Source organism: Littorina saxatilis, linkage group LG11 (assembly GCF_037325665.1).
Source record: "Littorina saxatilis isolate snail1 linkage group LG11, US_GU_Lsax_2.0, whole genome shotgun sequence".
Taxonomy (NCBI): domain Eukaryota; kingdom Metazoa; phylum Mollusca; class Gastropoda; order Littorinimorpha; family Littorinidae; genus Littorina; species Littorina saxatilis.
Window position 1 is genome coordinate 24700568 of NC_090255.1, and position 19831 is coordinate 24720398.

At 39.3% G+C, this 19831-nt stretch overlaps 1 protein-coding gene and 1 long non-coding RNA gene across 2 annotated transcripts in view; both read left to right on the forward strand.

Moving 5' to 3' along the window:
* Positions 1-5610: 5610 nt before the first annotated feature.
* LOC138980145 (uncharacterized) overlaps positions 5611-19831 on the forward strand; it is a 431218-nt gene continuing 416997 nt past the window's right edge. The window contains exon 1 of the long non-coding RNA XR_011460248.1: positions 5611-5667. This is a non-coding gene — a long non-coding RNA (uncharacterized lncRNA). The remainder of the gene's footprint in view (positions 5668-19831) is intronic.
* LOC138980091 (epithelial membrane protein 3-like) overlaps positions 11036-19831 on the forward strand; it is a 15445-nt gene continuing 6649 nt past the window's right edge. Inside the window, exon 1 of the transcript XR_011460235.1 lies at positions 11036-11054. The gene's annotated coding sequence lies outside the window, so the exon portion shown is untranslated. The remainder of the gene's footprint in view (positions 11055-19831) is intronic.

A 19831-nucleotide genomic window follows, 5' to 3' on the forward strand; every position in this document is an offset into this window, starting at 1 on the left:
ATGTGACAGGAGAGTTTGCTGATTTTGTGTTAAACATTGGAGAGATCGTCTGCTAGAATCAGAGATAGGTCGCTTCAGATTGCAGCTTCTGGAAATGTGCAAGGTTTGTTGCCTGTTAAAGAACTGGATTTTACACGTAGGTACAGTAAGCAACAACAAAACACACACACAAAGCAAATGGCATCGTCTGTCGACTAGTCACAGAAACAAACCTGGCGAGGTATGCGTGTACTTCATACACGTCAGCCATTGTTGTTACAGTTTTGAGTCAACGTTGTACGTATTCTTCCGCAACAGGGTCCAATCGTCTGGGTTTCAAATGTTTAAAAATAAATTCTAGTGTTGATTATTTTTTAGCCCTCTTTATTCTTACTTCGAATAATCCACGTGTGATTTTTGGTGTAATCAAAGTAGTTCGTTCTAATTTCTCACTTGTCTAAAAATAATCAACTAGATTTAATCCACCCCTCGGTTGCATTGCAGGAGTTGTATAAAGTTTGATTTCATTAGTATTACCATATACAACCACAGAGGAGTAGATGTCCATGTGTGTTTAATAGTTTGGTTTCATTAGTATAGTATTACCATATGGTCATGGCTCAGAAAAGGTGTCGAATTTGTGGGACACTTGAGTCACAAATACAAACTCTTGGATTACTTTCCATTTTGGGGTCCAGCAAAACAGTTTATGTGTTTAGTTGTGTCTGGGAAGTAACAATGTATTTTCATCAATTACTGCGGAATGAATTGCATTTTAAATTTTAACTGGAGTGTGTTACATAACACCGTGTCACACATTGTTTTCTAATAATTATACAGTTAACAGTAAACCTATTACACAATAAAAGTTAACTGCATTATTTAGTATCTACCTTGATCTTCATTTGTGAAAAAAGGCATTCCCCGACAGCAATAATCTGCATATCTAGGTACCCTAGGAATGTGTGTGTGTTACATGAACACCAATAAACAAAACAACGATCAAACAAGTACTCAAAGAACTGAAAAGATTACTGTTTCAGCAGTCAATCTATTCTTAGTTCCACACACTTCATACGGACAGTCTGCAAAAAAAATCAAATCAGAACAAGATGTCAAAATGTATTCAAACAAAAATCAACTTTCTGTGTCTCACAACACAGACATTCAAAACTGCGAAATTCCTATTTATTTTACACACAAAACCTTAGAAATACATGTAATGGGAAGAGAAACAAGTACATAATAGTAAAGAGTTGAAATGCATCAATGATACCGGACCCGTTATTCCCATTATCAGTTATCTGTCAAGTCATTCCTAAAAGTTTCCAATGAGTGTGTTACATTTCACCAAAAAAATCAAACTTTAGGACACTGTCAAGATATTCACATGAAAAATGCATGCAAAAGAATGAAAAATGAAAGAGCAAAACCATAACAACCTAACAATGATGTCTTATGACTTCTACCATGCTCCAATTCACAATACAGAGAAGATTTTCTCATTTTTATTAAAATTTAACACTGAGTGTGTTACATTTCACCAAAAAAGTCTTACTTCACATTATTTTGTAAGGTATAAAGCATATATCCATCCACTTGGTAATGAAAACAATACACTGTACAAAAAAACTTGATAAACCCAACAAAAAAATCTTAGGTTGAAGGCGGATTTTGAAGTTATCAAGAAAAATGTTGTTTATTCGCCAATGAGTGTGTTACAAAACACTGTCATAACATGAACAAAACGTTGTTCCTAATTCAGTGCATTCAGTTAATTGTGAAATTAATTGTAAGAATGACAGTCCATGGTTGCTACACAACTATTGAAACTATTGTTGACACATTCCCCGACAGCAATAATCTGCATATCTAGGTACCCTAGGAAAGTGTGTGTGTTACATGAACACCAATAAACAAAACAACGATCAAACAAGTTCTCAAAGAACTGAAAAGATTACTGTTTCAGCAGTCAATCTATTCTTAGTTCCACACACTTCAAATGGACAGTCTGCAAAAAAAATCAAATCAGAACAAGATAACTGTACAAACTATTGGAGTGTGTTACCTCTCACGATGTGCGAGTGGTGTGAGTAACACACTCAATACTGTTCCTAAAAAAAACACCTCTAATTCAAAACAATAAACGCAGACATCATTTTCTGTTTACTTGATTCATTCCTTACTTTGTTCCAGCAAGATTTAAATAATTTTCAAGATAACTCTACAAACAATTGGAGTGTGTTACCTCTCACGATGTGCGAGTGGTGTGAGTAACACACTCAACACTGTTCCTAAAAAAACCCACTCTAATTCAAAACAATAAACGCAGACATCATTTTCTGTTTACTTGATTCATTCCTTACTTTGTTCCAGCAAGATTTAAATAATTTTCAAGATAACTGTACAAACGATTGGAGTGTGTTACCTCTCACGATGTGCGAGTGGTGTGAGTAACACACTCAACACTGTTCCTAAAAAAACCCACTCTAATTCAAAACAATAAACGCAGACATCATTTTCTGTTTACTTGATTCATTCCTTACTTTGTTCCAGCAAGATTTAAATAATTTTCAAGATAACTCTACAAACGATTGGAGTGTGTTACCTCTCACGATGTGCGAGTGGTGTGAGTAACGCACTCAACACTGTTCCTAAAAAAACAACCTCTAATTCAAAACAATAAACGCAGACATCATTTTCTGTTTACTTGATTCATTCCTTTTTTTGTTCAAGCAAGATTTAAATAATTTTCAAGATAACTGTACAAACTATTGGAGTGTGTTACCTCTCACGATGTGCGAGTGGTGTGAGTAACACACACAATGTAAAAAAACATATATTTCTTTTTCCTGTAATTTATTTCATTAAAATGGCATGAAAACAAAGCACAAGGTGAACTGTATGGAAAGACTATAGAAAAGGCCAGAAAAAACACATGCAATGACATGAACGCTGAATAACTTGGGAAATTGGTTGAATCGTCTCAAACAGATGTCTTTAAAAATCAAAATAAAGAAAAATCTTTGTCCTAAAAAATGCAAATTTTATCAAAACAAATCACAATAACACTTCTAACTTTCAGATGAAAAAAAAGGAAGTAAGTTGTTATTTAGTGAAAATAACAGTGTTTCAAACTGCAGGTGAGTGCGTTACATACAACGAAAAACCAGTGGTTCTTACCTTGGCCGTTTACGTCCATCTCCTCCATGCCACACTGAGTTCTGAGTTCGAGACAGTCAATGCAACTTTGTAGCAGACGATAGAACAGTTGTTTCCACCGTTGGAAGTCAGGAACATGTCGATAAACAACTTTGATTTACGTTGTTACTTTTCGCGGTAACACGAAAGTACACAACAACGAACTTAAGACTTATTTTCATTGCTTTGTCTTCTGTGTTTGTGCATATTTTTTTTAAAGTAATAGATTGTTCTTCCTTGTCCAAGTTTATCGCTTAGTTCAACGTCTGTCATCATTATTAAAAGCGCGGCAAAAGCTAAAACTGCCTACGTGACTCCAAACACGAAAAGTAACATACTCACCGTTGGATCTAAACTTGATCTCAGCCGACTGTTGGCACAGTTGGGGTGAGGTACTGGTTATCGTGCAGTATGTAAACAATAACTAACACCTTCTCTTTCCCTCTCCATCAAGTTCTTATCCAAGCAGTGTGTGTAGTACGCGCAAATACGACGTTTCGACACCAAGTAAAAAAGTGTCCCAACTTCCGGCCCGAAAATCGACGTAAATTCACTCTACTATTGCGCCTTGCTCGAAAACAAAGTCATCAAACCTTTCGGTTTCTACCAGAATAGTAACTGTATTCATATCTGCACCCCGTGTCAGTACTTTCAAAGGTAGAATAAACCATAACTGAGCGTGTGGGGCGTTTGAATGGGGTAAGGGTGGAGTTCGACGCCATTTCTGAGCCGTGACCATATACAACCACAGAGGAGTATATGTCCATGTGTGTTTAATAGTTTGGTTTCATTAGTATTACCATATACAACCACAGAGGAGTATATCTCCATGTGTGTTTAAATAGTTTTCATTAGTATTACCATATATATACAACCACAGAGGAGTATGTTTCCATGTGTGTTTAACAGTTTGGTTTCATTAGTATTACCATATACAACCACAGAGGAGTAGATGTCCATGTGTGTTTAATAGTTTGGTTTCATTAGTATAGTATTACCATATACAACCACAGAGGAGTAGATGTCCATGTGTGTTTAATAGTTTGGTTTCATTAGTATTACCATATACAACCACAGAGGAGTATATCTCCATGTGTGTTTGCTAGTTTGGTTTCATTAGTATTACCATATACAACCACAGAGGAGTATGTTTCCATGTGTGTTTTACAGTTTGGTTGCATTACCATATATATACAACCACAGAGGAGTATGTTTCCATGTGTGTTTAACAGTTTGGTTTCATTAGTATTACCATATATACAACCACAGAGGATTATGTTTCCATGTGAATTAAAAACAAATCCAAAAACAAAGAGACTGCCAACGTTCCAAAATTCAGAATAAAAAAACAAGAAAGGTATGTTGTTGGAACGTTTGTTATTGACAAAACAATACGTTTCAATCCAACGGTCTTGTAAGTGCACAGACAAACAATAAGTCACAAGAAGTTAGCTTGGCTGAGTTTTCGGCCGCTTGCTGGTAAACCGCAAGCGAATGAATCATAATGGTAATCCATACCGACAGTGAATTTTCTACCTTTACCTGTATGAGAAGTCAGGTAGCAAGCGAGGTGCGGGCAGAAAGCAAAGTCGGCCAATCAATACCACCAACACCACCCCTCAACCCCCCCCCTCCTAACCTCCAACCCCACCCTGTTCAAGTCCTCACACATGCATGACTGATTTCTCTGCACGAAAACAATTGGAACAATGGATTACAAATGACCTTTCTTGGTTTTTGACTCACATGCGAAGCAAAAGTGAGTCTATGTACTCACCCGAGTCGTCCGTCCGTCCGTCCGGACGTCCGTCCGTCCGGACGTCCGTCCGGAAAACTTTAACGTTGGATATTTCTTGGACACTATTCAGTCTATCAGTACCAAATTTGGCAAGATGGTGTATGATGACAAGGCCCCAAAAAACATACATAGCATCTTGACCTTGCTTCAAGGTCAAGGTCGCAGGGGCCATAAATGTTGTCTAAAAACAGCTATTTTTCACATTTTTCCCATTTTCTCTGAAGTTTTTGAGATTCAATACCTCACCTATATATGATATATAGGGCAAAGTAAGCCCCATCTTTTGATACCAGTTTGGTTTACCTTGCTTCAAGGTCAAGGTCACAGGAGCTCTTCAAAGTTGGATTGCATACATATTTTGAAGTGACCTTGACCCTGAACTATGGAAGATAACTGTTTCAAACTTAAAAATTATGTGGGGCACATGTTATGCTTTCATCATGAGACACATTTGGTCACATATGATCAAGGTCAAGGTCACTTTGACCCTTATGAAATGTGACCAAAATAAGGTAGTGAACCACTAAAAGTGACCATATCTCATGGTAGAAAGAGCCAATAAGCACCATTGTACTTCCTATGTCTTGAATTAACAGCTTTGTGTTGCATGAGACCTTGGCTGACCTTGACCTTGTATTTTGGTAGGAAAAATGTGTAAAGCAGTTCTTAGTGTATGATGTCATTGCTAGGTTTAGTTATTTGACCTTGACCCTGAAGGTCAAGGTCATGTAAAGGTCAAGGTCAAGCATGTGAGTCGTATGGGCTTTGCCCTTCTTGTTTATTGTGAATTTTATAGTTTGGTTTCATGGCTGATGTACTACCTATTATGACGAAAGGGGGGGGGGGGGGGGAGGGGAGGGGGTGCAATTTTCCAGGGGGACTATTGTCTAGAACTGTGTTTCGTAGTTTAGTACAAAATGGCATATATTCCATTTGTGTGACCTTATGTACATTATAAGATGTTTGATGGGTTGTTGACAGACCAGCTTTTTTGTCTGTCCGAGGGGGAGCATATCGTCTTTTGTTTCATATTTATTGACCAAGGCCGAAGGCCGCGGTCAATAAATATGAAACAAAAGTCGATATGCCCCCCGAGGACAGACAAAAAAGCTGGTCTGTCAACAAACCATCAAACATCGTTTTTGTCATCATTTTGGTAGTGAGAAAACAAGTGCACAATCAACCCAGGGAGCCATGCTTTGAAACACGGGTCCCGTGCTGATAACCACACGGGTCCCGGTTTGATAACCACTGGCAATCAAAGATGGCGTGTGAAAGCAACTTTCTGTGTTTTTGAGTTCATTAAATGAGTTGGGATGAATATGTCAGGTTTGAGGATGCACATTTCTGTAGGTTCATCTCGGTATTCCACCCCTCGGCTTTCTGTTGTAAATATTAAGCTGAGCACGGTGATCGAATGTGGAAGCTACGTTTGGTCAAAGGTCACAGAAGATTTGCGTCGTGCAGCGAAGAAAAGAATCGCGATCTTGTTTCCGACTCGGTACCTCTTTGTTTTTTATTAGACCTGTCATTCAGCTTGCTCGGCTTTGTTAGATGTTTGCATATCGTGTTGCTAGTTTCTTTGCTTTTATTATTGTTTCTTACTTGTGCTTCGTTTATCGATACAACGTCTTGTGCACGGGTCAAAATGTGTGTGTCAGGTGTCGTTTTACTTGAACTTGACGTTCGTGTTTCTCCGAACGTCTGTGTATCGAAACACAGATACACGCACTCCGTGACTTTGTAAGCAGACATAACATATCGGTAGGTTTCATTTGTTTGTGACGAATTTATTGAAGTAGTTTTGGTTTTTTGTTTACTTTTGCCAGTTTGCCAGTTGGTTTTTGGAACTTTGCAAAGCAGTGTCTTGTCGTCTGTTTAGGTCTGGGGAAACGCCAATGAAAAGAGCCGAAGAATCCTCGAGCGTTTCTATTATATTGGGTTTGCTTTTGATTATCCATGTAATAGGGCTTCCTGCATCTATGGTAACCGGGGATTTATTCCCCGGGGAACATGAGATTTATTTACCAGGTGTTTGTGAATGAAAACTCGTGAAAATGATGACAAAAGTGTTTGTCTCGTATGACCCCCCGGGTTTTCGAGACAAGAAACGACAATAATAATAATAATAATAATAATAATAATAATAATAATAATAATAATAATAATAATAATAATAATAATAATAATAATTAAGTAGAAGTGCAGTGCCTTCGGCACGACCTGGCACTGCATACCCCAAGCGAAGGAGCCATCATTGAGAGAGAGAGAGAGAGAGAGAGAGAGAGAGAGAGAGAGAGAGAGAGAGAGAGAGAGAGAGAGAGAGAGAGAGAGAGAGAGGTTCCACACCTAGAAATCTTGTCAGTTGTTGTGGTTGTTGTTGTGGCTGTTGTGTTTGTTGTTGTTGTTGTTTTGATGACAATACTGTCCTTTTTTGTGTGTAATGTTCTTGTTGTTGTTTTGTTGTTATTGTTTCATACTTGTTTACTCTATCTCTCTCTCTCTCTCTCTCTCTCTCTCTCTCTCTCTCTCTCTCTCTCTCTCTCTCTCTCTCTCTCTCTCTCTCTCTGTTTATGATGATATCTTTCCTCGGAAAATGCAGTGCTTTGGATGGTAAATGCATATATGTTTGGCAGAGAGAGAGAGAGAGAGAGAGAGAGAGAGAGAGAGAGAGAGAGAGAGAGAGAGAGAGAGAGAGAGAGAGAGAGAGAGAGAGAGAGAGAAAGAGAGAGAGAGAGAGCGCGATTACAAGCAAATGACGAAGTCTCGTCCAACATCTCGTGCTACGAGATATGATGTACACCTAGATTACCTGATTACAAGTAAATAACGAAGTCTCGTCCAACATCTCGTGCTACCAGATTTCATGTACACCAAGATTACCTGATTACAAGCAAATGACGAAGTCTCGTCCAACATCTCGTGCTACGAGATTTGATGTACACCTAGATTACCTGATTACAAGTAAATAACGAAGTCTCGTCCAACATCTCGATATCTTCAGTAAGGGACAACGGACCTTTTCACAAATGTTCATAAAAATCGGTTGAGAAATGGAAAATAACGGTTTTTAATGGATTTTTGTTGTTGGTGGTTGTGGTGGTGGTGTCGTTGTAGTTGTTGTTGTTGTTGTTGTTGTTGTTAGTGGTGGTGGTGGTGGTGTTGTTGTTTTTTTGTTGTTGGTGGTGGAGGTGTTGTTGTTGTTGTTGTTGTTGTCGTTGTCGTCGTCCATCATATCAACCAACTCACCAGGATTGCAAGTAATTCACGGTGTCTCTTACAACATCTCGTTGTTGGTGGTTGTGGTGGTTGTGGTGGTGGTGTCGTTGTAGTTGTTGTTGTTGTTGTTGTTGTTGTTAGTGGTGGTGGTGGTGGTGTTGTTTTTTGTTGTTGGTGGTGGAGGTGTTGTTGTTGTTGTTGTTGTTGTCGTTGTCGTCGTCCATCATATCAACCAACTCACCAGGATTGCAAGTAATTCACGGTGTCTCTTACAACATCTCGTGCTACCAGATTTGATGTACACAAAGACTTTAGCTTGGAAATGGAATCCTCAAGTTTGACGTCATGGAAGATGTCATAACATTTTGAATTCAGCTCCTTGTGTTGAAGAGAATGATGTCATGAGTTTGACGTCATGAGTTTTGATTGTCTTCTTGACCTGGGTTTGACCTCCTTCTTTGTTATGACTTAGAAATTGGAAGCGCTTGTAACTGCCGTTGTCGATGTTGGATCAAAACGATTTATGTCTTAAAACCTTCCTGGGATCAATAACATTGCCTGTGCCAATTTTTGTTGTAGTCGAGTCAAAACTGTGAAAGTTTTAGGGGTTCTAACACACACACATCATTTGGTTGAAATCAACTCTAGTGTGGGACCCTAGCTTCGCTTGGATTATATATATCTATATATATATACGACTAGAGTCTGTGTGTCTGTGTGTCTGTGTATCTGTCTGTGTATCTGTGCGCGATGCACGGCCAAAGTTCTCGATGGATCTGCTTCAAATTTGGTGGGCATATTCAGGTAGACCCGGGACACGACACAACCTGGTCGATATTTCAACACGTGCTCTCAGCGCGCAGCGCGGAACCGATTTTGGTTCCACCTCAGCTATTTTGGTTCCACCTCAGCTTACCCGGGCCCCCATACCGACACACCATAGCCGCTACACCACATCACAACGCCAAAGTTCTCGGTGGATCTTTTTCAAATTTGGACACCGTATTCAGCTACACCCCGGACACAATATCATCGATGAGATATTTCAACACGTGCTCTCAGCGCGCAGCGCTGAACTCATTTTCGTTTTTGTGTTCATTTCACCATTATAAGTAACTCTTCCTTATCTTCTCCAGTGTTTGGCGTTTATCTCCCTTCCTTCGTGTGGCTTTCCCGTTCAGTTGTAAGTTACTACACTGCGCTGTCCACTGCGCTGAGCGTCTTCGGATATTCCCGGCGTTACTATTTTTAGAAGGTCAACGCAGTGTACAGAACGTAAATTGGACCCGTAAATTATCCTCACTGTAAAAGTGCAAAGGTCGAATCAATTTATAGCCACGCGAAAAATACACTGTCATCTATCTCTCTATAGATACGGCTTCTCTGTGTTTTTGTGTGTGTGTGTGTGAGTGTGTGTGTCTCTATGTAAGCAACACCTGTGCATTCTTCAGTTCTGTTTGTGATGTGGTCTGGCGGCTTTTGTGTAATTTTATGTACTGGCCTTCCTTTGAGAAGCCATAACTTGCTCAGTCCTGTTTGAGTGGAGTTCGCCTCCAAAGGTGATTAACACGGTTACATTCGTCGACAAGGATGGGACTCGATATGGTCAGGAATGGCATTATGGCCACTGAATCATTTTCGTGCTGTTCCCATTCCACGAATCTGGGAGGGACCTAAGCTTGGCGGGTCCATTGTTCGGACCCGGCGAAGCCGGCGTACGGCTCTAAGTACTTCTTCCCGGCGAAGCCGGCTACCCGGCGAAGCGGGTATTCATTCTAGTATATATATATATATGTGAGTGTGTGTGTGTGTGTGTGTGTGAGTATATGTGTGTGTGTGTGTGCGTGTGTGTGTGTGCGTGTGTGTGTTTGTGTGTGTGTGTGTAAGTGTGTGTGCAGTATGGATGTGGCGGACGTGCCTGTCTGGAGTACTTTGGGTGTTCTTACTTTGAATGTTGTATTGTTCTTATTTTTGTTTTTTTAAGGTTGATGTCATATGTTGTTAGGTTGTTTTAAGAGCAGATGAACCAAACTTTTCCATCCATTGTAATTAGTTGTATGGACAATAAATGAGCTTATGTCTTATGTCTTATGTCTTATGTTACATTGAAGAAGGCCGATATAAATGAAAGTGCATTCGTGGATTATATTATTTTGTGTGGGCGTCTCTTCCTCCCGGGCCCCCACCTCTATCCTCGTCCTCCTACCCACCACCCCTCCGCGTGTCAAAACGAATTCCAAAACTTGGGTAATACATTTTCTGTATTCTGTATTCTGTATTTTTGTGTCATAGATCACGCGCGACTGCTTTTCGGTCTTAGCAATTTTTACAAGAACGTGCGTGACCACACACGCGCGGGAATAGACAACTAAAACGTTGTCGGATACACACAACGGACGAACCGATACCACCACCTCCCCTGCCCCACCTGTACGCCACCACCTTCTGCCTCCCTTACCTCTATCCTTCTCCGCCTCCTATCCCTGCTAATCTCAACACAGAAATCCCCCATGAACAAAAATTTCTCCACCTGCAAGCTACTTACCCGACGCCTAAAGACGAGCCAATCACCACCTTCCACCTAAACTCCCAAAAAGGAAGACTTTACACAAACATTTTGGTGGCAAGGAAAGAGTATGGGGAAGAATACATATTGTATGGAGTCGACAGGGAAACCCTTACATTATTCCTTTTTTTGCTTACAGCGAAATCAGTCATGCGTGTGTGAGGACTTTGCCGGAGGTGGGGTTAGGGTGTAAGAGGGGGGGGGGGGGGGGGTAGGGGTGATGTTGGTGGTATTGATTGGCCGACTTTGCTTTCTGCCCGCACCTCGCTTGCTACCTGACTTCCCATACAGGTAAAGTTCTTTTTCTTTATTTGGTGTTTAACGTCGTTTTCAACCTCGCGACGGGATACAGGTTAAAAGGTAGAACATTCTTTTGTGGTACGTGGGCCAATTCATCGCGCTCTGAAAGGCGCTTACGGGTCGAACGCCAGAATCTTTTCTCGTCACTCACTAGGATTGATAGCAGATCTGTATAGGTATTACCCATTGATTGGTGATTTCAAAAGAGCGTTATGGTAATTTCACAGGAGATTAATGGTATCGTAAAATCTGCCTGACAGTGATGATACTAACGTACTCACGTGTTACTGTTGTCAATGGTAGACAGGTATGTTCACACGAGTGCATCCGCACGCGCGACACGAACAAGGACACATTCACGAAGAGACAGACAGACAGACAGACAGACAGACAGAAAGACAGACTGACACACACACACACACACACACACACACACACACACACACACACACACACACACACACACACACACACACACACACGCACGCACGCACACACACCCACACATACACATTCACACACACACAGACACATATAAACACACACACTCAAGCACACAAACACATACACACACACACGTACACACACACGCACACACACACACACACACACACACACACTCACACACAAACAGATACACACGCACACACTAACACGCGCACATACACTCACACACACACATACACACACAAACACACACGCACACACACATATATATATGTATATACACCCATTGGCTATCATTTTTGTATGGGAATTGTACTTCAGTTTTTGTTTTTGTTTTTGTTTCTGTTATTATTTTAGTTAGCAGGTCTAGTTGAGCACGTATTAAGTATCATGTACCCACTACTAGTCATTGTGCATTTTAGTTAATGGACTGATGATGTCATTTGTATGGAGTCGACGCACGTGCGAGGATATGTATGTGTGGGAGGGGGGGGGGCGCGGGAGATGGAAGCTTGCTGTATGTTATGTAATGTATATATTGTGTGTGATACGTGGAAATGTGATACTATTTATTTACATGTATGATACAGGTACAAATGTGATAATTGTAGGCTTATACTAGTGATTACTGTGTGTGATACATGAAATGTGATATGAATGCTGTTTTTATATGTTATACTCTTACTTTCTCCCAAGCGCAAGACAAATTCTTCTATGAAAATTGAAGCCAATAAAATTTGAGTTGAGTTGAGTTGAGTTGAGTCAGTTTTTATACTGTTCTCCCTTAAGAATGCGAACTTCCTCATTGCAAGCACACGTTTCTGCATTCCAATTGGGAAAAGTAGGTTAATAATTACGGCCGGAAACCTCGCAGTTGAGCTTTACTTATGTTATAAATAAATTTCGAATTCACTGCAGAGTTTGGTATATGCATTACTTTATAATTTCAACAGTATGAAAGACGAATTCACGTGCTTGCACGCTAATTGTCATCCAAAAGCTAGCTATCACAATGTGCGCAATTTACTTGCATCAAATACAATGAAGCTATTCTTTTTGTGTTCAAATATTGATTTGAAAGATAACTAAATTGATGATAGATGAATGAAAATGGTGTGCGATTAGCTATTACAACCACAAATGTTTCATGATAATAGACCGTGGAAAACGTAGTTCACACAATGAAGGCATGCAAGATTAAATGCTTTTGAAAAAAGGGTTGTACATGTACATGTACCAGCATTTGTCTTAAAGTCATTAGATGAGATGGGCATGGTGTTTTCAAATGTAGAAATGACTATGACCGCAAGTTTTATTCAAGTTTTATTCCCAATAATATATGTTAGCAGGGGGCCCGTTAGCTCAGTTGGTAGAGCACTGGACTTGTGATCCGAAGGTCGTAGGTTTGAATCCGGTGTAGCAGCCTATTTTGAAGCAGCCCAGTTTGACCGGGAGGTCATTCTGGGCTAGCCTATTTTGACCGGGAGGTCATTCTGGGCTAGTCAGTTTTGACCCCCCTCTAGTCAATTTTGACCCCCCCTGCAAACTTAAGGAATGAGTACATTAAGACGATTAGAAACAATATTTATGCATATATGTATATAACTACATATATCTAAGGTTTGAGGGGGGGGGGGGTCATTCTGGGCTAGCCCAGAATGACCTCCCGGTCAAAATCAGCTAGCCCAGAATGACCCCCCGGTCAAAACTGACTAGGCCAGTCAGTTTTGAACCCCCATTCAAACTTCAAGAATAAGTACTTTAAGACTTTTTAAACCGAAATGAATGTAAATGTGGACAATATTTGTAAGAAAAATGATATTGCAACAAACAAAACAAAAACCCTTAACTTTTTTTCAACAACAACAAAAAAAGTTTCGACGCTTCCCTTCAAACTTCAAGAATAAGTACACTAGGACCTCTTAAAACAAAACATACGCATGTATGTATGCATCTATGCATCTCCCCAGGTTGGGGGGGGGGGGGTCAAAATCAGCTAGCCAAGAATGACCCCCCCCGGTCAAAACTGACTAGGTCAGTCAGTCTTGACCTCCCTCTCAAACTTCAAGAATAAGTACTTTAGGACCTTTTAAAACGAAATATATGTAAATGTGCACGGTATATGTTGGAAAAATGATTTTTAACAAAATCGAAAAAAATCCAAAGAAATTACTTTAAAAAAATAAAAATAAATTATACAAAGTTTCGACACTTCCCTTCAAACTTCAAGAATAAATACACTAGGACCTTTTAAAACGAAATGTACACATATATGTATGCATCTATGCATCCCCACAAGTTTTTGTTTTTTTTTCTGTTTTTGGGGGGGGGTTCAAAATCAGCTAGCCCAGAATGACCCCCCGGTCAAAACTGACTAGGCCAGTCAATGACTGCCCCCCCCCCAAAAAAAAAAACCACTTGTGGGGATGCATAGATGCATACAAATATGTGTACATTTCGTTTTAAAAGGTCCTAGTGTATTTATTCTTGGAGTTTGAAGGGAAGTGTCGAAACTTTTTATAATTTATTTTAATTTTTTTAAAGTAATTTTTTTGGATTTTTTGTTCTCGATTTTATACTGTGCACATTTACATATATTTCGTTTTAAAAGGTCCTAAAGTACTTATTCTTGAAGTTTGAAGGAGGGGTCAAATCTGACTGGCCTAGTCAGTTTTTACCGGGGGGTCATTCTGGGCTAGCTGATTTTGACCGGGAGGTCATTCTGGGCTAGCCCAGAATGACTGCCCCCCCCCCCCCCCCAACTTGTGGGGATGCATAGATGCATACATATATAGGTATATTTCGTTTTAAAAGGTTCTAATGTATTTATTCTTGAAGTTTGAAGGGAAGCGTCGAAACTTTTTTTTAAATTTTTTTTTTTAAAGAATTGTTTTTTCGAAAAAATGTTCGATTTAAAAAGAAAAATCATTTTTCCAACAAATACTGTGCACATATACAATATAATTTGTTTTAAAAGGTCGTAAAGTACTTATTCTTGAAGTTTGAAGGGGAGGTCAAAATTGACTGGCCTAGTCAGTTTTGACCAGGGGGGGTCATTCTGGGCTAGCTGATTTTGACCGGGAGGTCATTCTGGCCCCCCCTAAACTTGTGGAGATGCATAGATGCATTTATTTATTTGTACATTTCGTTTAAAAAAGTCCCAGTGTACTTATATTTGAAGTTTCAAAGGAGGTGTCAAAAATTTTTTATTTTTTTATTTGTTTAGATCATTTTTGCAACAAATATTGTGCACATATACATATATTTCGTTTTAAAGGGTCCTAACGTACTTATTCTTGAAGTTTGAAGGGGAGGTCAAAACTGACTGGCCTAGTCAGTTATGAACGGGGGGGGGGGGGGGGGGGGGGTCATTCTGGGCTAGCTGATTTTGACCGGGAGGTCATTCTGGGCTAGCCCCGAATGACCCCCATTAAACTTGTGGAGATGCATAGATGCATTTATTTATTTGTACATTTCGTTTTAAAAGGTCCTAGTGTACATATTCTTGAAGTTGAAAGGGAAGCGTCGACACTTTTCTATTTTTTTAATTTTTTTAAAGTAAGTATTTTTCGATTTGTTGTTTTCGATTTAAAAAAAATCATTTTTCCAACAAATACTGTGCACATATATATAATTTCATTTTGAAAGGTCCTAAAATACATATTCTTGAAGTTTGAAGGGGAGGTCAAAACTGACTGGCCTAGTCAGTTTTGACCGGGGGGTCATTCTGGGCTAGCTGATTTTGACCGGGAGGTCATTCTGGGCTAGCCCAGAATGACTGCCCCCCCCAAAAAAACTTGTGGGGATGCATAGATGCATACCTATATATGTACATTTCGTTTTAAAAGGTCCTAGTGTATTTATTCTTAAAGTTTGAAGGTAAGCGTCGAAACATTTTTGTTGTTGTTGTTGAAAAAAAGTACGTTTTGCTCGATTTTTGTTGTTGATAATAATATAAAAATCATTTTTCCAACAAATACTGTGCTCATATACATATATTTCGTTTTAAAAGGTCCTAAAGCACTTATTCTTAAAGGTTAAAGGGGAGGTAAAAACTGACTGGCCTAGTCAGTTTTGACCGGGGGGGTCATTCTGGGCTAGCTGATTTTGACCCCCCCCAAACCTGGGGAGATGCATAGATGCATACATACATGCGTATGTTTTGTTTTAAGAGGTCCTAGTGTACTTATTCTTGAAGTTTGAAGGGAAGCGTCGACACTTTTTTTTATTTTTTTTTTAATAATTAAGGGTTTTTGTTTTGTTTGTTGTAATATCAATTTAAAAAAAAATATTGTCCATATTTACATTCATTTCGGTTTAAAAAGTCTTAAAGTACTTATTCTTGAAGTTTGAAGGGGGGGTCAAAACTGACTGGCCAAGTCAATTTTGACCGGGGGGTCATTCTGGGCTAGCTGATTTTGACCGGGAGGTCATTCTGGGCTAGCCCAGAATGACCCCCCACCCCCAAACTTGTGGAGATGCATAGATGCATTCATTTATGCGTACATTTCGTTTTAAAAGGTCCAAGTGTACTTATTTTTAAAGTTTCAAAGGAAGCGTCGAAATTTTTTTTTTTTTTTTTTTTTTTTTAGAGTTTGGATTGGATTGGATTGGATAAGATTTACAGTCCAGTGAGGTTACCCTAAGGGTTTTTGTTTTGTTTGTTGTAATATCATTTTCCTAACAAATATTGTCCACATTTACATTCATTTCGGTTTAAAAAGTCTTAAAGTACTTATTCTTGAAGTTTGAAGGGGGGGTCAAGGCTGACTGGCCTAGTCAGTTTTGACCCGGGGGTCATTCTGGGCTAGCTGATTTTGACCGGGAGGTCATTTTGGGCTAGCCCAGAATGACTGCCCCCCCCAAAAAACTTGTGGGGATGCATAGATGCATAGCTATATGTGTACATTTCGTTTTAAAAGGTCCTAGTGTATTTATTCTTAAAGTTTGAAGGTAAGCGTCGAAACTTTTTTTTGTGTGAAAAAAGTACGTTTTGTTCGATTTTTGTTGATTTTTAAAAAAATCATTTTTCCAACAAATACTGTGCTCATATACATATATTTCGTTTTAAAAGGTACTAAAGTACTTATTCTTAAAGGTTGAAGGGGAGGTCAAAACTGACTGGCCTAGTCAGTTTTGACCGGGGGGTCATTCTGGGCTAGCTGATTTTGACCGGGAGGTCATTCTAGGCTAGCCCAGAATGACCCCCCACCCCCAAACTTGTGGAGATGCATAGATGCATTCATTTATGCGTACATTTCGTTTTAAAAGGTCCAAGTGTACTTATTTTTAAAGTTTCAAAGGAAGCGTCGAAACTTTTTTATTTTTTATTTTTTTTTTTAGAGTTTGGATTGGATTGGATTGGATAAGATTTACAGTCCAGTGAGGTTACCATAAGGGTTTTTGTTTTGTTTGTTGTAATATCATTTTCCTAACAAATATTGTCCACATTTACATTCATTTCGGTTTAAAAAGTCTTAAAGTACTTATTCTTGAAGTTTGAAGGGGGGGTCAAAACTGACTGGCCTAGTCAGTTTTGACCGGGGGGTCATTCTGGGCTAGCTGATTTTGACCGGGAGGTCATTCTGGGCTAGCCCAGAATGACTGCCCCCCCAAAAAAACTTGTGGGGATGCATAGATGCATAGCTAGCTATATGTGTACATTTCGTTTTAAAAGGTCCTAGTGTATTTATTCTTAAAGTTTGAAGGTAAGCGTCGAAACTTTTTTTTGTGTGTGAAAAAAGTACGTTTTGTTCGATTTTTGTGTTGATTTAAAAAAAATCATTTTTCCAACAAATACTGTGCTCATATACATATATTTCGTTTTAAAAGGTACTAAAGTACTTATTCTTAAAGGTTGAAGGGGAGGTCAAAACTGACTAGCTGATTTTGACCGGGAGGTCATTCTGGGCTAGCTGATTTTGACCCCCCCCCCAAACCTAGGGAGATGCATAGATACATACATATATGTGTACATTTGGTTTCAAGAGGTCCTAGTGTACTTATTCTTGAAGTTTAATTTGAAGCGAAGCGTCAAAACGTTTTATTTTTTATCTTTTTTTTTAGAGTTAAGGGTTTTTGTTTTGTTTGTTGTAATATCAATTTTTTAACAAATATTGTCCACATTTACATTCATTTCGGTTTAAAAAGTCTTAAAGTACTTATTCTTGAAGTTTGAAGGGGGGGTCATTCTGGGCTAGCTGATTTTGACCGGGAGGTCATTCTGGGCTAGCCCAGAATGACCCCCAAAAAAACCAAACTTATGGAGATGCATAGATGCATTCATTTATGCGTACATTTCGTTTTAAAGGGTGCTAGTGTACTTATTTTTGAAGTTTCATAGGAAGCGTCAACACTTTTTTTAAATTTTTTTTTAGAATTTTTTTTTTATTTTTTTATTTTTTATATCATTTTTCCAACAGATTTTGTGCACACATACATATATTTCGTTTCAAATGGTCCTAACGTACTTATTCTTAACGTTTGAAGGGGGGGTCAAAACTGACTGGGGGGGGGGGGGGGTGGGGGGGGGTCAAAATTGGCTAGCCCAGAATGACCTCCCGGTCAAAATCAGCTAGCCCAGAATGACCTCCCGGTCAAAACTGACTATGTGTGAAAATGGCCTGTTACACCGGGCCGGGACGGACACGGGTCAACTTTATGTGCAGACCCAGAGACGAAATCCATGTCCAACCCCCGTGTCACCACAATGGCACGTAAAAGACCTTGGTCATTCTGCCATAAGTGCAGGTGGCTGAATACACCTAAACACGCAGACACCTGGGTAGCGCGACTCTGTTGCTGCTAGCTTTCCACTGGGAGGAAGCGACCCGAATTTCCCAGCGATGAGACAATAAAGTAATGAAAATGAAAATGAAAAAAAATATATATATATGACCGAATTCGCGAAAATACCACCAAAAAAAAAAAGAAGAAAAAAAAAGAAGAAAAATAGAAGAAGATAGACTGATAACGCTCGAAAATCAAGAATCAAAAAACAAGAATGGGACGATAGTGGAACGTTTTATTATTAGCAAAACAAAGCCGCCAGGAGAACATCGGCCCAATGGCCTTAATGGTGGACAGCCAGACAATTAAATTTAGCGAACACTTTTCCTAAATGTTGAATGTGTTCAGTTCTGAGATAAGTTATCAAGTTATCAATTGGTTCGATGTACTCGTGAATTTAAAAAAAAACCAAGAGGCGAAGCCTTCAAGGCTCCCGTAAGAAATCAACAAACAGTAACATAACACAAACTCACTCACTCCGTAACACACACACACACAAACACACACACACACACACACACACACACACACACACACGCACACACACACACACACAGTTAAAACTAACGCATCATATCAACTCCATGTATAATTTTCAAAAGAAGGCAAACAGATAAAATGACTAGGGTAATAGGTTAGGTACCTGCCATGTGGGCACTTTTTCCACTGCTGTCCTCAGTCCTATACTTTTCATCAAGACTTGTCACCATGCCGAGTAGATCTAAATTCGGAAGTCTTCATGTGGCTGAGGCATATATCTGACATAGCATCGATCTTGTTGTAGGTTAACCTCCTTTCTGAAACAAATGGCAAAATGCGATTAGTTATGATGACTACAACCTACACAAATATAAACAGTGTTTTGAAACAGAATAGTCAGGTTATACAAGCCACTTTACCTATGCAGCATGGTAACCCTACAATATGCGAAACATGTCGACTGCAGCAGCCTGGTTCTTAAAATAATTCTGACGGTCAACACAGCCTGAAATGCCAACAAAGACAAGAAAGCTGTTGCAAGGTAAGCTTACCAAACGTTACATAGCGAATCATATGATAGTGCGTAAACAGCAAACAGTAGATCTACAATCACAGAGAGGATCGAGTCTGGAATGAAACGCGATACAGATCTAGCATTCAAAAACTGTCTTTCACGTTCAAGGAAGTTGTTGCAAAGTACTTAAGACTTACTAAATTGTACAGACAAAACCATGACAGTGCATGTTTTGAATCTGAGGAAAAAATCGTGATCATTTTGACTTTGAGAACAGATTCATTCCGTTTTCTTATATCTGCATGTTCAAGTAAATGGTGGACAGTTTTTTTCGGGCAGAGTAAACTTAACTTGAGACTCTACTGCAAGTCTTGAAATTCACATAAATCGAACCACGAGCAAAGACATCCAAACATTACAGGCACTTTAGATCAACTCATTTCACTAGAGGTGACTGCCTAGCACTGTGTTTGACATCCGTGTCTGCTGAAATAAAAAGAAATTAAAACAAAACGGATTAACAGTAGGTGACACGTTA